Source organism: Herpailurus yagouaroundi, unplaced genomic scaffold (assembly GCF_014898765.1).
Source record: "Herpailurus yagouaroundi ecotype Mexico unplaced genomic scaffold, PumYag 77, whole genome shotgun sequence".
Lineage (NCBI taxonomy): Eukaryota > Metazoa > Chordata > Mammalia > Carnivora > Felidae > Herpailurus > Herpailurus yagouaroundi.
In genome coordinates this window covers 85,712,418-85,737,943 of record NW_024412388.1, presented here as the reverse complement: position 1 = coordinate 85,737,943, position 25,526 = coordinate 85,712,418, and the positions used below count along the sequence as shown (strand labels likewise).

Sequence of the window (25,526 nt, the reverse complement as noted above, 5' to 3'; positions counted from 1 at the left end):
TGGTAGGCATGAGGCCACCATTGGTCAGCAGGGTCAGCAGAGAAAGAATTGATGAATGCATAGAGGAGAGCAAAGACAAGGCAGAAGCCTCTGGGCAACTCTGCCACTCAATATATCCCACTACAATGACTTTAAGAGAGAAATGTGTACTGCCCCACTTCCACCTACTAAATCTCACAAGTTTTCTCTTTTGGCATACTTTAGCCTTGGACCATATAGGAAAGAAGATTCTGGGGACCTTTGGTTCCAGCTTAGTGGTGTTGATAATAGAATGATCCAAGACAACAGCACTATTCTACAACAAGTGGAAAGGGACATAGAGTCTCCTGCCAAAAAATTCCCAACATTCTTACAGTTTGGGGGAAGCTGCAAAAGCATCTAGTTACTACACTCATGGTCATCTGCTAGTCCATTCAGATTCAGCTATAGGTGATATGATAGACTGTATTTTATAAAGATGACCATACAAATATGTTTATCCAGTTTCATGTGCTCTTCTTACAGCGTGACTTATACTCTCCTTGGCAAGAGGTGGGTCCTAGACCCCCAACTTGAATCTAAGTTCTGATCAAGTATGGCAGAAGTGAAGCTTTGTGATGTCTGGAGCTAGGTCATAAAAAAAAAAAAATACAGTTTTGCTCCCCTCCACCCTTTCTCTCTCTCTCTCTCTCTCTCTCTCTCTCTCTCTCTCTCGATGTTTGCCTATGGAACCCAGCCACCATGTTGTGAGGAAACCCAGGCCACTTTGAGAGGGGCTTCCAGCCCCTTCTTGGACTTTTAGTCACCCAACTGAGGCCCAGACACTGTGAGCACAGACAAGCCACTCCCCACTGTGCCTTGTGAATTCCTTATCCACAGAAATCTTGAGAGATAATAAATGGTTATTACTGTTTTAAGTCACAAATATTGGGGTAATTTTTTATGTAGCAATAGATAACAAAAATAGGTGGACTCTGGAAAGTTCCTCCTCTATATGTTGCCCCAACTCCCACCTTCCCTTTATAAATCTCTGCCATCATTCCTGGCTCCATTCTGCCCCCATCAAGATATTTCCAAACTTAGTACTACCCATTTTTGGTTTTATTCCAGGAAAACTAAGAAATAGCCCAGTAGTTGTTAGATTGCAACTCCTGTAAACCAGTAATCTTTTCTCAGTAATACTGAGCGCCTCTCACAGCATAACTTCAATGTTATTAGGTTAGGCAACATATTCTGCTCCTCACTAGAGTTGAGTATAAGGAAGGACCCTTTTCTGATACCGCTTGTGTGGCAGAACAGGGATTAGACATAGCAAATACTCAATAAATATTTGTTGAATAAATGAATAAATTACTAAGACTTGGCCATTAAAAGAAGACTCACATGGATCAATGGTGGGTTTTGTTGAAGATAGACTAGATATTGGGTGATCCAGGAGCTCTTCCCCACAGTAGAAAAGTTTGAGAGGTCCAGATTGAGCCTCATCCTAAGTAGGTGGGCCTGAAATATTTGCATCTGTTCTAAGGCAGAGTAAGGAACCTGTTAAAGGGCTTTGTGGGGACTTAAGTGGTTGTTGTTCCTATGCAACTCAAAGGATTTTCTTGATTGCCAATAACCTAAGGCTAGGTTATAAATTCTGGGACTATTCTGGACCATAGTGAGAAACCCTATAACCCTACAAGCCCCAGCATCCATGTTCTTCAAGAATAGAGCACTATAGTTTACTATGAAAATCACATGACCAAATAAGTCTGCTGTTCTCCTCAGATAGATTTTGCTATCATGGTTCTCTAAACTAATATTATTTAAGGATGGAGGTTTTAGGAATCTTGAACAACATGAGCTCTGACTGGAATTTTGTGACTAGTGTTTAAGCATTGTCCTTTGTGGGTGATAATAATATGGGTTGAGGTCTGGGTGAAGCTGGTCAAGGTCTTGGTTCTGGAGTCAAAAGTCCTGTGTTCTTTGCACTATCGCCTACTATGACGTTGAACAAGCTACTTAGCTACTTTAAACTTGAATTTCATTATCTTTCAAATGGGGCTAATAATGGTATCTGGCTTATTGTGTAGATTAAATACCATTATACATTATGTCATATATGATATTATACTCTGTATCTGATGCATAGTAAGCTTTCATTAAATAGTAATTCATATTTTTATCATTATAAATATATTCTTTGGCAAAGATACTTCCTATTCAATTGTCCTTTGAAAACACCAAAGCCTTTCATTCTGATGGATCCAGTTTTCCTACTTCCTGACTTTCTCTACAAAGCACAGTACTATCTATTCATCTTTTGAGTTCAACCTCCTAAATGAAGTATGTCCCAACACTTCCATCTCACTCATATCTTTTATTTCTTGACGTTCCTAGCATCCACATTACTAAGAGCTATTCCATACTATTTAATTCATTACTACTTGTTTTTCCTCATGTGGCTCTAGTTGTGGTCTTTTCTTCTTAATAGAATTTTAAGTAGCTTGAGAACAGGGATCATGCCTTATAAACCACATTTGTGCCATCTGAATATTCTAGATGGGGCTGGGCAAAGAACCTGTGCTCAATAAACATCTGTTTGTTTTACTTTTTATTTGGAAGGTGATAAAAACAATATTCTTCTGCTGGAATGGATCAAAAGGACAGCTCATGAGATGTCACTGATAGCTCTGGACTGGGTCTAGAGAAATGATCCCTGGGCTTAATGAGGACCAAAAGGGATTCTGGCTGTACATCACATGTGCACAGGATATGTGAGGAGGCCAGTGAACATTCAGTAAAAGAATCTGGTTTAAATAAACCAAATTATCACATACCTCTGCTCTGCCCCTGCTTATTGCTATTCTAAAACCAGTGGTGTGTGGCTGGAGAGGTGGCAAAGCGTCAGATGCCTGACTATATGATATGCACCATTAATAGGGCTCTCTCTTTTCCAACAGCTCCCAGGTTTCTAGCAGGCCAAGGGCAGGGCCTGGTCTAGAATAGAAAGTTGACAGACAACAGAACACCGTGCTTAAGCCGGACTGAGAGAATGGAAAAACTGATCCACAGGAGGTCCGCCCTGCCAATTCAGCGGCAGTTGGAGGAAGTGCTTTCAAAATATAATGTGTGGAGGCTGGCAGACCAGCACAGGAAGACATGCCAAAGCTTGCAAGCTCCCTATCTAAGACAGGGTGGATTCCACATGGCTAAATCATAGCTTTTCAAAAGGTATGGTACCTCCTAACTATCTTCTTTATCACGGCCAGTTTTTACTATGGTCAGGACTGACACCATTTAGACAGAGACCAAAGAGAGAAAAACAGTCCAGGTGTACAGGACGAATGCACTGACTTATAGCTTACCCTTTAAAAAATATATCATGAGAGATCCTACTTTATGCTAACTTTCCTATCCTCAGTGGACCCTAGTGCAAATGGGGAAATCTATGAATGCAACTGGATTGTAGAAGATAAGCACTTAAGTTTCATAGTCTTCCTAGTTGCTTAGATCACTGAACAGGTGAGTGGAATGTGGCAACATTTCTAGTGCTTTCTGGTTTAGTTTCATAGATGACACACTCAATAACAGATCTCTAAATTATCACAGCTCATAGTGGCTATCCTATGGAAAGGGCTGACCTGTTTCATCTTGAATGGGAAGAAATAAACCTGTTCAACCAGATGACTTCATCCTTCCAGTGACTGGGAGAGAATACAACAAAAGACTAACACATGAAATAATGATGCCAGTTTCCCTGAAGGAATTTCTGGGGAAAGCATGGGGATAGTATTGTTGGAGGGACAGATTATGACCTGCTTGGAAGACATGAAATAAAATTGTGTTAACACTCAGTAATTTTTTAACCCGAGGCCTAAAGTAGTTGGTTCAAAAGAAAACAAATTCATTGATGCAAAAGAGTTTATTAGCTTTCAGATGAGAGGGAATATGGAGCCATTGTGATTTGGAAATACCTGACACATTAAGTTTATTCTGCTTAATTCATGAAAATCTATTTTTCATAGTACCTCATTGAACATTTTATGGAAAAAAATGGAAAAGGCCTTCCATTTAATTCTGTAGGAACAGAAATATGCCTTCTCTCGCCTCAGTTCAGTCAAACATATACAGAGGCTCCAGACTCAGAGCTGTCACTGAGTGATTAGGAAACCTTTATGGTTAAACCTGAATGAGAAAAGGAGACCAATTTTTGATAATACAGCGGGACAGATTCCTTTTCTATGCCATTGGCTTTAGGTTTCCCTGTCTTTCTAATGTCAGGTCCGTGATCAGAGGACACCTGAAAAGCCTTTGTAAGGAAGATGCTACACTCTGACTTGTCACATGTGTAGATCAAGTGAAGTGACAGCGACATGAGAGAAAATTCAGGGCTTTTCTGTGAGCAGGAGACTTTGATAAACTCTTAGACTGCTAGAAGTGTTACCTTTTACTTAAGTCACTTCTTCAATGAGCTGAGACACTTAGACCATTTCCTGCCAGTGGGGTGGCAGGAAAGCTGATACTTTAGGGGGACTTGGGTGGTTTTGAAATGATTTTTCAGAACTTGAGAAATTTGTATGAATGTCCCGAAATGTCACTACATGAATATTTGTGTCAGTAGTACTTTTTGAATTCAAATGGCCATATTGGCAAGCAGTTTAGGAGTAGACAGTAAACTCAATTTAGGAGTAGAGGATGGGTAGAATTAGGATGCAGAATTAATAATCCTGAAGTATCTGTGAATGACATTTGGGCAAGACATGGAACTCTGAAAGAAAAAGACTTATTCTCTGAGTCTGGAGAAAACCAGAACAAAGCAAATCATCCAGCTACTTATGTCAAATTACATTTCAAAACAAGTACAATTTAAATGTAAAAAAAATAATGATAGTTGAAGATTTAAGCAAGAATTTTATAATCTAGGAGTAGGGAATACTTTCTAAAAATGACATCTAAAACCAACATCTAAAGAAAATAATTGTAGATTGGTTACATGAAAATATTTCCATGCGTTAAAGCACTATAAACAAATTTGAAAGATAAATAAAAAGTACTAAGCTTTATTTTATATGAGGTATTAGAAAAGAGGTTTAAAATCAATAAGGAAATAGTGGACACTCTTGGAGAAAAACAAAAGAAACAATACATATAGCCATTAAACATATGAAATAAAGTTTAAACTCATCAATGATGAAATGAATGCAAATTAAAAGAATGCTTACCATTTTATCTTGAAAAACATTTTAAGAATTGGTAATAACCAATATTTAGCAAGACTGAGGATATGGGGCCTCTTAATACACTGTAAGAGGGAATATACAGTGGTACAAATTGCATGAAGAACAGTCTTGCAACCATTGTTACAAAATGTAAAATACACATACATACTTTGTGACCATGTATTTCTACTTTTAGGGATTATTTCAGGATATAATCACACAGAAGCAAAGATATGCATGTAAATGCTTATTTCTACTTTATTTAATGTAACGACAAATGGAAGCTACCTACTATTTCATAGACTAATGATGATCACTTTAAAAAAGTTAAAGCAAAGCCCTACAATGTACTAATTTTTTTTTAAGATTTTATTTTTAAGCGATCTCTATACCCAATATGGGGCTTGAACACACAACCCTAAGATCAAGAGTCAAATGCTCCACCAACTGAGCCAGCCAGACACCCCACAATGGATTATTCATATGAATAATTATATTTATGATATATTTGGTGAAAAAAGGGCACAAAACAACACTTAGGATAAAATGTAATAATTTGACTGGGAGTGCTCAGGTTATGCACACAAGTCAGCATAGGATTTTCCCCAACATTTTATTATGAAAATTTTCAAACATACAGAGGGGTGAAAGAATAATAAACATCTATATATTTTCTACCTAGATTCAATAATTACTGACATTTTGCCATCCTTATTTCTCTCTCTGTATACATACACACACCTGATTCATGAATCATCCCTAATAATTTATTAGGGCCCAGATTCTGCCTGAAGAAGTAGTGAAGACCTCCATCCCACCAAAGACAACCCATTCTATTTTCATTGAATTCTCTAAGGAAGCTTTCCCTTATTTTGCATTAAAATCTGCATTTCAGAGGGGGTTATTATGACTATAGTTTAGCTATCATTTTTTTTTCCTCAGGAGGGTGCTGAAATAAAAAAAATAATCATTTAAGTTAAATTGGGAATATCTTAATTCTAGCTTTTCAGTTACAAAAAGTAGCAATAATAATGTTTGGCAGATTTGCCTAAAAGGAAAGTCTGAGTAAGATTTTAGAAAAAGAGATCCCTATTAATCTTTCTTGCTCTGAACCTGAGAGGGGAAGAGGAGGAGCACCCCCTCAAGCAGATGTCTTCACCTACTGAACAGTTTTCCCTCATATGGTCAGGGCCACACCACCAAGCAAAAACAGTGTGCTCTGGGACTGTTCCAATCTTTCAGGGAGGCAGATGCTAGATAAGAAGATGCTGACAGGCGTTCTGGTGTTGTTCCAAGCTCCCCTTCAGAGTTCAACTCCTTTGTCCCAATGTCCTCATCTCCAGGAACCCTCTCCTCCCAACCGGGCAGGGGAGAGATTATTCTCTTGCCACTCTCCCTTGCTTAGCTCAGCACTTAAGTGTGGATTATTGTAACCAACGTTCTTTTGTAATGTAACTTTCTTAGACTGTGTGTTTGTCTGCACATGTGTGTGTGAGAGAGAGTTGGGGAGGGAGGGGGCTTTCAGAAACAGGGAAACTGGCTGACCTCTCCCTCATACCTCCTACAATCTCCTCAGGTTTGATCTTGGTCTCCTCCCTTCTCTCTTTCTCTAGTTCCTATTCCTCCATTCCCCTTTCTTCCTGCTTCTGTGTCCATACTATGTTCCTCTTCTTACTGGGGCTTTCTCTTGAGATTTTTCCTCTTAAAGATGTCACTCATCTCAATTCCTGCAAGGTTTGATTGTTCAATTATGAAATCAGATTTCCTGCTTCAGAGTTGTCTCTTAGGTTCTGTCACAAACAATAAAGTTCTTCCTAGTTCTGGTTCACCTCAAAATGTTCCAGTGAGGTGGAGGTTCATAAGTCTCTCTCAGCGATGGTGCTTGGACTCAAGGGTAATGAATATTAAAGATTTGGACTGGGGCGCCTGGGTGGCGCAGTCGGTTAAGCTTCCGACTTCAGCCAGGTCATGATCTCACGGTCTGTGAGTTCGAGCCCCGCATCGGGCTCTGGGCGGATGGCTCAGAGCCTGGAGCCTGTTTCCGATTCTGTGTCTCCCTCTCTCTCTGCCCCTCCCCCGTTCATGCTCTGTCTCTCTCTGTCCCAAAAATAAAATAAACGTTGAAAAAAAAAAAAAAGATTTGGACAGAGGTTCTGGTACCAAGTTGAATGCCAGATTTCCTGCTCATTATTATGAGTCTTCCATGTTAGTTTTAGGATTGGCCTCTGCAATCTGCAGATTTTGAGTTAGCAAAAGGGTCAAGTCCCACAGACTGGATATAGTTTGACTTGAAAACAGACCCAGGTAGGGGAAGACTTTCAGGTTTTATTCAAAGTTTATTATAATCTTAGGTTGTTAAAGGTTGATACATTTAAGAAGCTGGAAAATTGTCATTTCAATCTTTATCGGTTCATTTATCATGATTTTCTGGTACTGTTATGATGTATATACTCCTCTACCAAAGAATGTCAAAATTTATGATAAGGTCCAGAGATTCTTGTCAGTGTCATCATGAATTAATTTTATGGGTTATTCAAAGTTAGAATTAAGTACATGCTGAATTTCAGTTGAATTTCTCTACGAAAATATCAAAATGAAAAAATATGAAAGGCATTGGATCATTGAAAAGGAGATAAAATAATAAAATTAAGGAACATTTGTTAGATCTGCCAAAGTAGCAAATGAACCAATGCCTGGAAGATTCAAAGCTTTAAAAAGATTCAGACTACAATGTTATCTGGCAACTAAAGAGTAGTAAAAATGTACCAAAACATTTCAATTGAAGTATATACTAGAGTTATTAATGAATTACATATAAAACACAACAAAGCTGTGATAAAAAGTAATTTTAGACATTATAGCCTTTGTACAAAGGTTTTTAAATTTTTTTTAATTTTAATTTTTTAATATAATTTATTGCCAAGTTAGCTAATGTACAGTGTATACAGTGTGCTATTGGTTTTAGGGGTAGATTCCCGTAATTCATCGCTTGCACACAACACTCAGTTCTCATCCTAACAAGTGCCCTCCTCAGTGCCCATCACCCATTTTCCCCTCCACCCCCCCCCATTAACCCTAAGTTTGTTTTCTACTTTTAAGAGTTTCTTATGGTTTGCCTCCCTCTCTGATACTATTTTTTCCCTTCCCTTCTCCCATGGTTTTCTGTTAAGTTTCTCAAGTTCCACACGTGAATGTATAGTATGTTTTTAAATGGATGGTTAAAAGATCATTTAATGCTGAGGCAGAATGATAATTTTATGATCTCTCAAGTCCTATTCTGGTATTTTGTTTCTAGAATTCTTACATATTATGTCTAGATTTTGTGTACATTTGATTAGTGACTGTCTCAACACCAGACCTTATATTCATATCTTTGCAGTAAGGATATCTGTATACGGACTAAAAAAAGTCTGTTTTGATTCAACTTTTCACATTAGCAGTATACTTTAGCAAAAATACTTCACATTTATTGAAGAAGATAGCCCTGGTTAAAATACAAAAAAACAAAAAACTAAAAACAAAAAACCAAAAAACCAGTGCTAGGTAAATCAACAGCTCTACATTGAGCATCCACTACGTACACAGCAGCCATTACACATTGGAGAGACTATAAAAATGTGTAGCAGCCTCTGCTTCCAGGACTGTACAGTCTTATTACTGGTGTACACATTGCATACATGTAAGATACAAATAATCAGTTGTGAAAGATAAATAATAATGCAAGATAATATATGTTAAGTGGCAAGTGTAGGATGCTGCTAATGAGTGTAGCTTTAGAAGGAGATGGTTTTTCGTGTCGTGATGATGATAGAATGCTTTCCAGAGGAGGGAAACTTTGAGAAAACTGGGGAACCTTTTTACTGAGAATGAGTATGCTGATGTACCACAGATCTCCCAACTTAAGGAAAAGAGAGAAAAATTTTTGAACATTAAATAAAAATTTTATTTGCTTACAGAACTCAATTGTTTAAATGAAGATCCACCCAAAGCAGATGACATGAATTTTGTCCAATTCAAGACCTTGGGCACTTTGCCCTTCTTAATGCAAGATGCTGTTGTAGGCTACTATAGCTAGATAATTTGTTGTAAATTACTTTGGGATTTCAAAATTGTCTGGATGCATTTCTACATAGCTGCTGTGTCTTCTCTACATGGTGTGTTGACTCAGTGATTTATACTCTTATATACACATTTCATTTTTTTCTTGCAGATACTTAACTAAGGCTGACCTCACTGGTTGAGTATTTCTTTGTAGAATTCTTTAACAGTGCTGCCCACACAAATAACAATTCAGAAGAGTTTACAGAGGAAAGTTAAATGCCCAGAATTCCAGGCATGTTCTATACAAATATTTGACTCTATGTAATCTTCACCTAATATGTCTGATTGATGTTTACAAAATTATATTAATGTTTACTTATATTTATAATTTATATATATTTATATACTTATTAATTTATATTAACATTAACATTTTGATTATATTAACATACTTCATTGCCATTTATCAAACTGTTGTAGACTTTAAGACTTATTGTTTTCCCAAACCATCTTATTATCAAGGACCTTACCCACCTGACTGAAGAAGGTAATAATTAACTCTATCATCCGGAAGCAAGGTCTTTTGAGATGGCAGATTTAAATCTTTCAGCTTTATTTCATACTTCAATAATAGCTGTAATTTGGCTAAGTAGTCCCAAGTAATTTCATCGAAATAAGTAGTCTCCAGGAGAGAGAAAATACATTTACAGGAGAGTACTTTGTAAGAAATTATGGAATAATTCTAAAACGGCACCTCTGAGATACAAAAAATACACAGATGAGACAAAATAGTGGAGCTATCTACTTGGAGACAAATACAAGGCAGAAAGACTCTTCTAACATGCTGACTATAGAAACATGCATTAAGAGGTATGTTGGGAAGTGAATAGCCAGACTTCAATTCAGGGCCTGCCTGGTGTGGAGAGAATTATCTATGGAATTCTCTTTCTGACTGATGGAAGGCTTTTCGTATATGGAAAGGGAATGGGATCTGGAGTTTGACAGACCTGGGCTCAAACCCAGTCTCCATGCTTTAGCAACAATATGACCTTGGGCATATTACTTCGTCTCTTGGTGCCTCTGTTTTTCCATCTGTAAAATGAAGGCAACACGACTTATCCTTGAGGGAAGGCCCAGAATAATGCCCAGAATAACATTCTATAGATGTCCTTGCCCCAGTTCTCCCTTCCCCACATTGAGCAAATGCTCAATCTAACAACTGCATGATCAACCACTGTCTACACACTTTTAAAAATCTTAGATAGATTTAAAAATAAAATAAATCTAGAGGAAATATTTTCACAAATCTGCACAGATAGAAAGAAAAAGAAGTCAGGTGGGAAATGACTTTTATTTCAAAACGAAAGCTGGATGGAAACGAAGGAAACACAAGGTGGTTCTGAAGAACAGTGGGTTGATTGTTAGAGTAATTAGTGGCAAAACGTAAATGTCAGGTTGTTTTTGAATCCCCCAATTACCACAATAAACCTGTGTGAAGTTTCTCTCTGTGGGTGGCAGCTGGCCAGCTCCTGAGTGCAGATATTTAAGTGCCCTAGAGACAGGATATGATACCACCTGTGCTACTTAGGACCCCGGGCTTGAGGCTGGCTGATGGGCCCATAATAATGCTCAGCAAGAGTGCTCCTGTATGTAAGTTAAGAAAGCCCTGGATGTTTTGAGGAGGCTGCCTCCATAATCCTGATTAGAGTGTGATTTGATAGAAAACCTCCAAAAAAATATTTCCTCACTTGCTGTCCCTTTCTTGGAAGTTTTGCTATTAGCCATTTATTTCTTTGGGTGAAAGTATTATCATTTTCAGATGTTCTCTTTTGAAATGGAAGCATCTGCAAGAGGTTTTAATGCAACCAGTTTTGTCCTATTCCTTTATTTAGTCGTAGTAGGTAGTGGGGAATCAACTTGAACCTGAGCTTTGCTCCTTCCAGGACTGAGACATGCTGGGTATGTCTGGTGAGATGCTGGGGTGGTTCACAGAACTGTTTATGCAAGCTGAGCATGTCTGGGTGGAAACTTCATCCTAAAAGCAAAATGAACCAGACCCCATGCTTGGCTGAGTTATAAAGTTTTAGACATTGAAGGGGAAAAATGATTTTGAACAGGAAAGTGTAGTGTTTGTCTTTTGACGGGGAAAGAGAATCAGTAAAAATAGAAAAATCCCTTTCACTGAAAACATAAACAGTGAAGTTTGAGAAATACCCATGAGAATCCCTACTCTTAGGAGTTTAACCCAAGTAGGAGAGAGGCATTATCCTCATTGCTCTGTAGATCACCCTGGAGGCCCTGGTTGCATGTGGATGAGTGGCCTGGGCTGGGTGGGACTTACACGGACTTTGTGTGTGGGGCTGCAAGTTCTATGTTAAGAGGTGGGGAAAACTGTCAAGTCTGCTCAGGTTGCAGATGCAAAATGTATGTATATGATCAGACTTGATATCATATATATATATGTATATATATATATATATATATATATATATATATATATATATGGAAAGAGAAAGCAAAGTCATAGATTTTTAAATTCGCTTATATTTCCAGTCTCCTAAGTGGTGGAGAGATGAAGATTCGGTACAATAAGGGGCCAATGTGAAACAGTGATTAGGAGTTAAAGCAGCTGGGGAAGGAGCACACTCTCAGTTTTGGTCCGGGAGTGATTTATTATTATGAACAACAACAAAAAAAAACTAGCTCATTAAAAATGTGGAAAGAATTCTAATAGGAAAATCTATTTAGGAACATCTGTCAAAATCTTGTCAGAATGTTTTACTGAAAAAAAATAAACAAATAAAAGCATTTAGTAGATTCATGTATCTTGAGAGTGATATCTTTGCTCTAAGAATTATTTGATTCAATTATATAATGAATTTAAATTTATTCATTTTTAATTAGACGTTTTTAATTTTTGAAGATGAAGTCAGGTTTATACAAAGTTGGGCTCAGTGTTCGGTAAAGCTTATATTCTTATCATTGGCACTATCTTGTGGCAGTAATTTGAAGGATGAGGTACAATTCCTGGCTGGGATTTCTGAAGTCAAAACAGGAATGACTTCAGAATTCTCAAGTGCTCAAATGATGTGACAGGGGTAGAAGAAAAACTGTAAGTTGTGTTAGTTATCTGGGTATTAGTATTATTTAAAATAGCTGAGAATAGGATCCTAGAAGTTGGATTGGATGGGAAAGAGAAAGAAGGCTGCTAGAAAACATAGAAAGGACACAGTGGGAATGTGGACCAGAAGTGTGTGTTTGGGAGCTTTGGGCAGCATGAGGTAGGGCAGCTGGGAGTAGTGTTCCTGGGGCAGGGAGCCAGGGAGAGGAGGGTCGGAATGGTGGCACCTCCTTTAACACCCAGCTTGGACACACCCCTTAGAGACACACTCAGGGTTTCCTAGGAGATTCATGTGGCAACTTTTTCAATAATGTCTTAAAAGTTAGTGTCCTACTTCTTAGAACTCAAGCACTTTACCAAACACTTCACATAGCACTCAGTTATAATGATTACATTTCCAAGAAAACAGTGCAAGTTTCAAGAGTTTTGAAAATTAGTGACTTTAGCGATTCTCTCTCTTCCTCAATTCATGTAACAAACATTATTAGTGAGCGTTATTATGTGCCAGGCACTGTGCTGGCCTCTAGGGATAAGAAGATAAATAATAAATGAACGCTTGAAGAATGATTCAGATGGATAGGTATGGGTGGGGTTTGAGTAGAGACAGATGATGGTATGGGGCTTTGTTGAAGAGAAAATATTTGTCAGAAAGAACATTTCAGGTAGAACCATTGCTTCTTCAGGAAATAGTAATTTGGTGGGATTTGAATATAGGATGTGGAAAAGAATCTAGTGAGAAAGTTAGTAAATATAAGTTTAGCTATTACTTATTGAGCATTTTCTTTGTATGTAGAATTAGGTTAATGCCAGATTGTAATGTCTTAAATGTTATGTTAAGAGATTTACATTAATATGTTATTAGAGTAAGAGAAAGGTGATTCCTGGTGACAGAACTGGGAAGGAGTTTACAAAAGACTGTAGCCATGTAATCATGGCTATAATCATAGAGTATTTTGTGTCAGGCATTGGGCTAACTATGTTAAACTTTATCTCTTTTATTAGGTCAGAGTTTATTATACTAGTATGATAAGATGTGATAAGGGCCTTGATTAGATTTTTTAAAAGGGGCAACAATTTATACAGTTGTGAAGAATTATTTCAGAACCTTAATAATTCATTCATTCACTCATTCATTCATTCAACAAACATTTGTTAAAGCACTCGTTCTTTGTCAGGCTAGGTGCCAGAAGTCAGGTGTATGTGGTGTGACCTTACTGTGTGCTGGGAGCTATTCCAAGTGTTGTACAGGAAGGTCTATCATTATTTCAGATGAGAAAATAAAAACACAGAGAAATCAAATAACTTCTCCAAGGCCAGTGAGCTACCATGTAGGGTCTGATCCAGACCATCTCTCTGGCTCCAGAGTTTCATTCCGTAACTCTCCACACTACGTCCCACAAATAGATATAAGACTTCTGACCTCAAATGTCATTTAAAAAAAATTTTTTTTTTACATTTATTTATTTTTGAGACAGAGAGAGACAGAGCATGAATGGGGGAGGGTCAGAGAGAGAGGGAGACACAGAATCTGAAACAGGCTCCAGGCTCTGAGCTGTCAGCACAGAGCCTGACGCGGGGCTCGAACTCACGGACTGCGAGATCATGACCTGAACCGAAGTCGATTGCCCAACCGACTGAGCCACCCAGCCGCCCCTCAAATGTCATTTTTTTAGTTGGTAGAAGGACATGGAAGCAAATAACTAAAATGCTCCAGGAATTATAATTCCAGTATGCAAAGTGCCATGTGTTATTTCCAGGTTTAGGCTATTATGAATAAAACTTCTATAAACATCCATGCACAGGTTTAGGTGCACATAAGTCTGTTTCTCTGGCTTAAATGCCTGAGTGCAATTGCCCTTGGATTGTATGATAGTTGCATTTAGTGTTTGAAAAAACTGGTAAAGTGTTTTCTAGAGGAGTTGTATCATTTTACCTTCCAAGTAACAAAGTGTGAACAATCCAGTTTCTCTGTATCCTTGCCATTTATGGTTGTCACAGTTTTTTGTTTTAGTCATTCTGATAGGTGTGTAGTCATAAGTAATTGTGGTTTTAATTTGCATTTCTCTAATGGCCAGTGATGTCCACCATTATTTGCTTATTTGTCATCTGTAGATGCTCTTCGGTGAAATGTTTCTTCATCTTTTGCCTACTTACTAATTGGATTTTTTTCCTGTTGAGTTTTGAGAATTTTTTACATATTCTAGTTACTAGATACCAGTCTTTTGTTGGATATGTGGTTTGCAAATATTTTCTTCTAGTCCATAGTTTGCAACAACAAGGTCTTTCACACAGAAAAAGGTTTAATTTTGATAGTCCGATTTATCAATTTTTTGTTTGGTGCCAAGTCTAAGAACTGGGTCTAGTCCTAGGTTCTGAAGATTTTCTCACATGTGCTCTTCTGAAAGTTTTATAGTTTTCTGTTTTTCATTTAAGCCTATGATCTATTTTGCATTGATTTTTGTATAAGGTAAGGCTTAGGTTACATTTCTTTTTTTCTTTGCTTTGCTTTCTTTCCTTTTCTTTCCTTCCTTCCTTCCTTCCTTCCTTCCTTCCTTCCTTCCTTCCTTCCTTCCTTCACCTATGAATGTCCAATTTCTTCAGCATAATTTGTTGAAAAGGCGATCTTTCCTCCATTGATTTGTTTTTCTCCCTTTGTGAAAATTCATTTAGGCATAATTGTGTGTGTCTATTTTTTGGTTCTCTGTTATGTTACTATGTTTTTCATTCTCTGTTATGATCTATGCGCTCATCCCTCCAACGATCACACAGTCTTGATTACTACAGTTATATTGTAAGTCTTCACTTCAGATAGACTGATTCTTCCCACTTTATTTTTTTAAAATTATTTTAACTATTCCAGTTCTTTTGTCTTTCCATGTAGATTTTAGAACAATCTTGTCTGTATCTATAAGAAATTTTACTGAATATTGGTAAGAATTGTGTCAAATCTTGTATATCAGCTTGGGGAGACACAACACCATTTTATGCTTAGTGTTCTAATCTGTGCGTATATTTATCTCTTCATTTATTAGATCTTCTTTGATTTCTTTCATAAGTGTTTTACTTCTCAACATGTTAAGTCTTGTCCTTGATTTACATCTGGTATTTTATCTTTTTTTTTTTGACCAATTGTAAGTGGTATTATATTTTCAATTTCAGCATTTATATGTTCATTGATAGTATATAAAATATAATTGATTTTTGTATGTTTATGTCCTGTGACCTTGCTGAACTCATTTATTAGTACTAGGAGGTACTAGGATTTTTTTTTTTTTTTTTTGTAGATTCTTTAGGTCTTTCTACATAGACAATCATGTCATCTGAAGATACAAGCAGTTTTATTTTTTTCATTTCCAGTTTCCATGCCTTTCCCACTCCCTTTCTTTCCTTATTGTACTAGCGAGAGCTTCCAGAACTATAGTGGTAAGAAGGCTATCATTGTCTTGTTCTTGATCTAGATGGTGGTTGTTGTGGTGGTGATGGAGGTATGTGCATTCAGCTTTTTATCGTTACCCATAGGATTTTTTGTAGATTTTAAAATCAAATTGAGGAAGTTCCACTCTATTCCTAGTTTTCTGAGAGTTTTAAAAATCATGAATAGTGGATTTTTTTCAAATGCTTTTTCTGCATCAATTGATATGATCAACTGTTTTCTCTAGCCTGTTAATATGACGGGTTATACTGATTGATTTTTAAATACCGAATCAGCCTTTCATGCCCAGAATGAACCTCACTTGGTCATAGTGTATAATTCTTTTTGCATTTTATTGAATTCTATTGGGTAATATTTTATTAAGGATTTGTGTGTCTATGTTCATGAAGAATATTGGTCTTTTATTGTCTTTGTCAGATAATATCTTCACAAAATATTAGCTTTCCCTTATTCTGTTTTTTGAAAGAGAGTGTACAGAATTGGTGTTTGGCTTTTAAAGTTTGGTAAAATTCTTCAGTAAAACCACCTATACCTTGAGATTTCTTTTCTGGTAGGTTTCAGTTGGTGAGTTCAATTTCCTTAATAGTTATAGGGATATTCAAATTACGTATTTCATATTAGTTTAACAGTGGTAGCTTGAGGAATTGGTCCATTTCACCTACTTTGTCAAATTTATGTATGTATATTTATCATAGTATTCCTCCATATTCCTTTTGGTGTCTGCAGGGTCTGTAGTAATATCCTCTGTATCATTACTGGTATTGATAACATGTCTTTTCTCTTTTCACTTTGTCATTCTGCTAGAGGCTTGCCAATTTTACTGATCTTTGGAAAAATAGTTATTTGTTTCATTGATTTTTCTCTGTTTTTTTTTCTGTTTTTATTTCAATGATTTCTGCTCTTATTATTTCTTTCTGTTGATGTTGGGTTTGATTTGCTCTTCTTTTTCTAGGTTCTTGAAGTCGGAGATTCGATTATTGATGTGAAACTTTTCTTCTTTTCTAAGGTATGCATTTCATACTATAAAGTTCACACTCAGCACTCTTTTAGCTGTGGCCCACAAATTTTGATATGTTGTATTTTCATTTTCCTTTAGTTCAGTGTTTTGACTTCTCTTGAGACTTCTGCCTTCATCTATGAATTATTATGTTGTTTAGTTTCCAAGTTTGTATATTTTCCTGTTATGTTTCTCTTACTGATTTCTAATTTGATGTGGTTGGAGAATACACTCTGGATGATTTCAATTCTCTTAAATTTGTTGTTTTTTTTGACACTTCTGATACCAAGTAAGTGGGTTTTCTGTCCCACCTCTGTCTTGACACCAGCCAATTTACCAACTTTCTAGACATCATAAACATCTGGGTATCATATATTTTATTTCTGACACTAGTTAGTGTCAGATTCTACAGGTTTAAGGGCTTAGTCCCACAAGACTGTCCTCACTTCAGACACCAGTTGCAAGTAATGGGTCCCCAGGATACCCACACTTTTGTCCAACTTGGCTACAAGTTGGAGTTTGCCACAAGCCTCCCTCAGATTTGATAATTTGCTGAAGCGACCACAAAACTCAAGGAAACATTTACTTATGCTTACTGGTTTATTATATACAAATTACTAGCTAGATGAAGAGGCAGAAAGAGCAAGGTCCAGAAGGGTCCTGAACACAAAATCTTCTGTTCCCATAAAGTCGAAGCACACCACCCTTTTGGCATGTGGATGTTTTTACCAACCCCGAAACTCCCTGAACCCTGTAGTTGAGGAATTTTTATGGAAGATGCACCATGTAGGCATGATTAATTACTAACTCAGTCTCCACATCTTCTTCCTTCTCTGGAGAATGGGGGTTGGGGCTAAAACTTCCAAGCTCTTAATCATGGCTTGGTCTTTTTGATGAGCAGCCCCTATCCTAAAACTATTCAGGAGCCCACTAAGAGTTGCCTCATTTGAACAAAAGAAATGAAGGGGAAATCAAGACATTCTCAGATGAAGGAAAACTAAGAGAATTTGTCATTAATGGACCTACACTAAAATAATGACTATCAACATTTTTTTTTAATCACCCAGGACATTCCAAAGGTTTTAGAAGCTCTGTGTCAGGAACTAGAGTAAACTCAAATATTAGGGGAAAAAAAGATACTCCTAACATCCGTATTACTTAGGAAATTACAAGGGTTTTAGGAGCTGTGGCAGGAACCAGGAACAGAGACTAAATATATATTTCCTCTAATGTCACACTTGCCCAAATGGTCTTATTTGAAGTTAATATGCTGATAATGAGGGTTATAGAAATGAGGTAAGGAGGAAAAAAGAAAATGACAGCGGTTTGGGTTAATGACCACAGGAAAGATTAAAAAGGGACAAAATAAAAGAAAGCTGGAGACCCACTTATGGTTCAGAATCATAAATGTTTGGTAGCAAAAATCTATAGAATTTTTTTCATTTTGTGCTCCCTCACCCTCACCCCATTCCACCCCCAATTTCTTACTTTCAAAGAGGCAAGGATAGAATCCAGGTTTGTAGAGCTCATGAATGGTGAAAGTTCATTCAAATCTATATCTGCCTGTCTCCAAAGTCTATGCTAAAGTCTATGTAGGTTAAGGAGCTGTGAAGTTGATATTGTATATGTGGTTCCCTTAGAGGTGAACATGGCAGAATTTAGGAGGAAAAAAAATGACATAAGTGTAGATGTAGGCATTAGGGAAGAAGGATAAGACAAAAAGAAATCAGAGGATGTTTTTGTTAACCTGTATTGCAATTCACTATGTCAAGGTTTTATTTCTGTGTCAAAGGTTAATTTCCTTTGTAATGAAAATAATACCTACATTATAAGATTTTTGTAAGGATAATGTGGCATATTAACTGTAAAGCATTTAGGGTAGTGTACAACACTCATATGTGTTCAAATTTAATGTTGTTTAATGTCTTTGAACATGATTGCTCTAAGTTTTCTGTTCAATAAAATGAAGCCAAATTAGAATTATAGCAAATGAGTGTTTTCTAATAAGTGGAACTCCTTAAAATGGAACTGGAAAAAATATATTTGCATTCACTCTTGTATGTATAAAACCTCCAGAAGAATAAACAGGGAATTTATAATGATGGTTTTTGGTGCAGGGTGGGATACAGTGGTGCTGGTGGTGTGGTTGTAGAACTAGGCAGGTGGGTTGGAGGGAGTATTATTTTGTAATTTAAAAAGTATGATCCCTGTGTATATATATTAATGATACAAGTTTTTAAAGGGAAAAAAGGTAGAGTTAGCAATCAAGAATTTACCCATTCCCTTCTCCAGAAGTGTTTGGGTTGAGGCCGCTTGCCCATTAACCAGGGAAGTTGTAGAGAGATACTCCTTCCATGAGTGAGAGGTAGGATTTGATGGCCTCTATTGTCCCTGTGTTGTGATTCCTGAAATATGAATGGATTATATCTTCTCCCAGCCTTTATTCAGGAAATATACACTAAGTACATGCTGTAGTGAGTCTCTTTATTTAGTGAAATCCAACAAATACTGCTTTTAATTGCGTGATTTGTCTACTTTTGATGTTGACTAGATTATCTTCATCAACTAAGAAGACTTTGCATTGGAGGAGAGAGTCTGTTGCACTTAAAACTACAGAACTAACACTGAAAACATTGTTCTGCAAATATCTAAGTACGAATATAGTCTCTTGATTGATGGGAGCAGAGTGACCTATTGACCCACAATGGCATTATCCAAGGGCCAAGGCTATATCAGTCACTTCTGTTTTCATAAAGGAGACAGAGTGCCCAACATCCTTGTTCATCTATAGTTTCATGCTTATATGTGGAAAGAATCTGACTGGGTGGCTTATCTTTCTTACTTGACTTTTGTTCTGACTTGTGAACCCTGTTTTGGATTCTAGTTCTAGTGTTATTGACCTCTCATCTGCTGGCCCTGACATGAACTGTGGCTAGGTTTAATATTTGCTTTGTCTCTGTTCAGAATTATATTTTCTTTCCTCTTTGATCTCTGACAGCCCTTCAAAAAATTTTTTCAACTTTCCAAAGAAAATGCTTTTTGAAATCACTATTATCATGGGGTTGCTTCTATAATTATTTTGGCATTAAATTTCATTCTCTGTACAACAATAGCATTACCACATAATATAAAAGGACCCCTTGTTATTGTCGTCTGGGCAACCCAGAGTGTTGTGGAATCTTGTGACATTTCACAGTGTGTTGGCATTGTAAAGAAATTTTATTTGTGTGTTATTTTTTGAGCATAATTCACCAAGCTTGATAAAATAAAGCACAAATATGCAGAAGCACTGTGAATTTTCCTTCCTCAAATCAATTTTTCCTTTCTCTCAGTGAAGTTTGGAAAATAAATACTACTAAGACAACATTGGGAAAAATTTTTAACAATATTGATGTTGTCTGACTAGTGAGTGGGTAGTAGTAAATGACTCACCTTTTAGAAGTAAATGAATTCTTTCAGGTACCAAGCACTATGCTGGAGATATTTGTTCACTCTTAACTGAGTTAAGCAATTTATGATCAGATTTCTCTAAACTTCAAAAGCAATTGCTGCTAGATAACAGTCTGATCAAGCTCGTTTTGTGTGATGTCAGATGGAATCCAAGTAAGCCTTAGGTCAATTAGATTCCATAGGACACATATTTCCATAATGCCTTGGAATTGGCAAAATTTTTATCAGCAACTTTTAAGAGAGAAATCTTATGAAATTTGAATACATTTTAATATTAAAAATTTTCTTTTATAACTACAGATTTCCCCAGGGACTGACTTTTTATTCCTAATTGATTAGTTAGTGCCATATCACTGGGCAAAAATTCCCCAAAGTTCAGTTACCTCTTGGTCACATTTAGTTTGATAAGAATATTTAACTGAGGGGTGTACCAAATATTTGCTGTGTCTTCTCCTTGAAACTTAAATTATGTTTGAAAGCTTACTCAGAGTAATTATAGGATACTTTTTGCTTTGGATTTTTGTAGGTTAGGAAACATCGTATTTACAAGCCCTAAGACAAAAAACATAAAATACATTGAAGTCATTTTTTAAAATGTTTATTTATTTTTGAGAGAGAGAGAGACAGAGGAGCATGAGCAAGGGAGGGGCAGAGACAGAGAGAGAGAGAGAGAGAGAGAGAGAGAGAGAGAGAGAGAGAAACAGAACTTGAAGCAAGCTCCAGGCTCTGAGCTGTCAGCACAGAGCCCAATGTGGGACTCGAACTCACAAACCGTGAGATGGTGACCTGTGCTGAAGTTGGACGTTTAACCAACTGAACCACTGAGGCGCCCCTAAAGTCATTTTATCACTAAAAAGGTAAAACATCAGAATAACTATCAGACACTCAAAACCCATTTATTTTAGTTAAAAGCGGTAAGGAGAATAACTTTCACAGTTTGGTTTTGACTTAAGGCAAATGACAATTAAGCTAGTTGTAAAAGTCTTGGACCTTGGCTGACAATTCTATTATTTTTAGCATTGACTGTTGTAGAAGATACTGCCAAAACTAGCTGATTTTAGCTTCTCTGAAAGACACTTGCTCAGAAACTTTGGAATTCCTTCTTTCTGCCCCATTAGCTTTCTTTTCTTTTGGGATTTCAGTTGTAAGTAATTAGATAGACTTTCTCAGTGTATCTCCTATGTCTCTTACCCTCTTTTCTGTATTTTCTTTACTTTTATCTCTCCGTGCTTCATTTTGATGATTCTATTCAAATTTTGCTGCTAGTTCAGTAATTCTGTCCTCAGCTGTATGTAATTTAATTTTAGACTCATCCATTGAGTTTCTAATATCTGGTTTTATTATATGGTTTCTACATTTTTGTCAAAATTTGTCATGCTGTTTTCTGTCTTTTTGGACATATGAAAAAGTCTATGCATAAAATTTTCATCATCTGGATTGCCTAAATCTATTGTTCCCTATTTCTCTTGGTTTTTAATTACATTGTCTGGTTACTTTTGACTGTGCCGAAAAACGTATAATGAAAACTATGAAATTAATTTGAAGCTTATGATAGTGCTATCCTAGGCCTTATTAATTGTATATTTTCTTTTGGCAAGAGCCTAGAAGCATTAGCCTTCCCAGATCAACTTGCTCTAATTATAGAAATTAATATGATATGAAGCTGTGCTTCAGTCCCTGCAAAGGTTGAACTATTTCTAGTTTATCCTTCTTCCTAAGACTCAGCCCTATGGGGTTATAACCCGAAATATGGAGTATTTCACCAGAGAAAGTTCATTTCTCTGACCTATAAAGGCTTTCAGAATTTCTGTTCAGCATCTCAGCTTCTTTCCTAAAAGAGGCAAAAGTCTCCAGAAGAAAGTGGCCCTGAATGCAGGATTTGCTTCTCTGGATTCCTTTGTATTTATAGACAGTGTTGATGAACTAACTAATAAAACTAATAAAATCATGTTTTCCTAAGCTTTAGTCATACCATTTCCCTATCCCATATTCTCAAGAGCTCACTTTTCAGAAACTTATTGATGATACTTTAAAAATCCATTCTGGATCTGGCTCATTCTTTGGCCACATAATTACATTGATTTGACAGATGTGCAGGAATGCAAGGCTTCTTTCTTGATTTTATTGACATTTATCAGACTAAATACTTGAAGGAAAGTTTTTCCTAGGGATTTAGGAAGATTTAAAAAACCAGGGGCACCTGGGTGGCTCAGTTAGTTAAGTGTCTGACTCTTGATTTTGGATTTGATCGTTATCTCATGGTTGGTGGGTTTGAGCCCCTCATTGGGCTCTGTGCTGACAATGTGGAGCCTGCTTGGGATTCTCTCTCTCTCCATCTCTCTGCACCCCCCCCCCCACTTGTTCTCTCTGTCTCCTCTCTCTCTCTTTCTCTCTCTCTTTCTCAAAATAAGTAAATAAATTTTAAAAAATTTTGTGGGAGAAGAAAATTTAGTTTTATTGATTTTTACAATTGTTAGGTCTTGGTGGATAGACCCCTTAATTATAATATAATGCCCTTCTTCCTCTCTTGTTACCGTGTTTATTTTAAAGTCTAGACTGTCTGAGTATGGCTACTCCAGCTTTCTTTTGTCGACCATTAGCATGATAGATGGTTCTCCATCCCCTTTCTTTCAATCTGAAGGTGTCTTTAAATCTAAAATGGGTCTCCTGTAAACAACATCTAGATGAATCTTGTTTTCCTATCCATTCTGTTACCCTATGTCTTTTGATTGGAGCATTTAGTCCATTGATATTTAGAGTGAGTACAGAAAGATATGAATTGATTGCTAGTATGTTGCCTGTAAAGTTGGAGTTTCTGGTGGTGTTCTCTGGTCCTTTCTAGTCTTGGTTGCTTTGGTCTTTTTTATCATCTTTTCTCCTCTGAGAGAGTCCCCCTTAAAATTTCTTGCAGGGCTGGTTTAGTGGTCACGAATTCCTTTAATTTTGTTTGTCTGGGAAACTTTTTATCTCTCCTTCTATTTTGAATGACAGCCTTGTTGGATAAAGAATCCTTGGCTGCATATTTTTCTGATTCGGCACATTGAATATATCCTGCCACTCCTTTCTGGCCTGCCAGGTTTCTATGGATAGGTCTGCTTCAAACCTGATCTGTCTTCCCTTGTAGGTTAAGGACTTTTTTCCCCCTTGCTGCTTTCATGATTCTTTCCTTGCCTGAGTATTTTGTGAATTTGACTTTGATATGCCTTGTTAATGGTGGGTTTTTGTTGAATATAATGGGAGTCCTCTGTGCTTCCTGGATTTTGATGTCTGTGTCTTTCCTCAGGTTAGGAAAGTTTTCTGCTATGATTTGCTCACATAACCCTTCTACCCCCTTTTCTCTCTCTTCCTCTTCTGGACCCCTATGATTCTGATGTCGTTCCTTTTTAATGAGTCACTGATTTCTCTAATTCTTTTTTAATTTTTTTTTCAAACGTTTATTTATTTTTGGGACAGAGAGAGACAGAGCATGAACGGGGGAGGGGCAGAGAGAGAGGGAGACACAGAATCGGAAACAGGCTCCAGGCTCTGAGCCATCAGCCCAGAGCCCGACGCGGGGCTCGAACTCACGGACCGCGAGATCATGACCTGGCTGAAGTCGGACGCTTAACCGACTGCGCCACCCAGGCGCCCCTCTAATTCTTAAATCATGCTCTTTTGCCTTAGTCTCCCTCTTTTTTTCTGCTTCATTATTCTCTATAAGTTTGTCCTCTATATCGCCGATTCGCTGCTCTGCCTCATCCATCCTTGGCATTCATTCGAGATGGTAGCTCAGTTATAGCATTTTTTTATTTCATCCTGACTAGCTTTTACTTCTTTTATCTCCGCAGAAAGTGACTCTAATCTATTCTCAACTCCAGCTAGTATTCTTATTATCATGATTCTAAATTCTGGTTCAGACATCTTGCTTGTATCTGTGTTAAGTTGTGTTGATTCAATACTAGAATTTTTTAAATATACAGGTAATTCTGACCTAAGTCTGTTGGTTAGGCTGTGTTGAATTCGTGGGTGGGCAAAACTGGTAAATGGTGTGACTGCAACTACAGAGAATGGAACTAAGCATGCCTGCAACCTGTCGGTAGTGATGGATTTCTTTGAACAGGGTAGATTTCAGAAGATCAAAACAGAAAATGACTGGTTTCTCCCAAGCAAACTTTTTCTAGAATATCTGAAGGAGATAGATTGAGTGTTGCTGGATGTTTAATAGTTTAGGAGCAGTCTAGAAATGGAAAATTAAAAAAAACTATGATAATTTATGATGTCTAAATACTGGATCAGAACTTGATAGAGGCAAAAAAAGTATAGCTTGATATGTACTCTCTTCTTTTGTCTTATATTAAGGAAGTAAACTATAGTATGATGTGGGTGCAGCTAGGACTCCATAAACATACACACAATTTTGTAGCTTTTCAGCAGGTGGGAGGTATTTCTTCATTACATCTATCTATTTATCTATCTATCATCTATCATCTATGTATTTTCCCACAAGGCTATCAGATCTGGAGCCTGAATGAAGACATAGTTTTTCTTTATGACTTTCTTGGCAAGGTGATGTTAATGCTGTGAAGTATCTCCTTCCTAGCAAACCATGACCTCATTCTGACCTGGCACTCATTTATTTGAAACACCTTGATCATCACTTTTTAAGTCTTCTGGGGAAATAAAAGTAAAGATATAAAATTGGCTCCATGTTAAGTATAGGGTTTGTTTTTGTTTTTGTTTTTTTTTATAAGGAGGATAAGTTTCTCTTTTGCTAACCTAATAGAGAAATTAGTTTACATGTATTTGCCAAGCTTAATTCTCTTTCTGCAACAGAGCTCACCTTTGGTGTCCCTGTGGATGGAATTTTAAACCTGGTGGTATGAGCATAGCAATTTATCTCCATGGCTGGATGGGGCTTAGGAAAAGGGGCATGCTGAAGGGATTTTGACAAATTTAAAACTGGCTTTTAGTGTGTATGTTGAAAGAATTCTAAGAGCAAGACGTTGTGCCTTCAAAAGAGTTAGGAAATAACTGTTAAAAGCTTTCTTCTAGTGTATTTTTCACAAAAACTTATAATTTTGAAAAATGACCAGAGTCAAGTGGCCTTTTGTAGTCTGAAGTATTAAAACAGCCCAGTCCCTCTGTTTAAGAGATCACCAGGCACATTAGTATGTTGAGGAATGACAAAATTGTCCAATGCCCAAAAGTCGTTAGGCCTGAAATGATATTTGTAGTAAAGCCCAAATTAGCCCAAATTAAAATTTAGCTATAGGGGCTCCTGGGTGGCTCTGTCGGTTAAGCATCTGACTCTTGATATCAGCTCAG

At 37.0% G+C, this 25,526-nt stretch overlaps 1 long non-coding RNA gene across 1 annotated transcript in view; it reads left to right on the top strand.

Annotated features, from left to right (window-relative positions):
- Positions 1-2,925: 2,925 nt before the first annotated feature.
- LOC121027542 (uncharacterized) overlaps positions 2,926-25,526 on the top strand; it is an 82,300-nt gene continuing 59,699 nt past the window's right edge. Inside the window, exons 1-2 of the long non-coding RNA XR_005788793.1 lie at positions 2,926-3,192; positions 16,728-16,781. This is a non-coding gene — a long non-coding RNA (uncharacterized LOC121027542). The remainder of the gene's footprint in view (positions 3,193-16,727; positions 16,782-25,526) is intronic.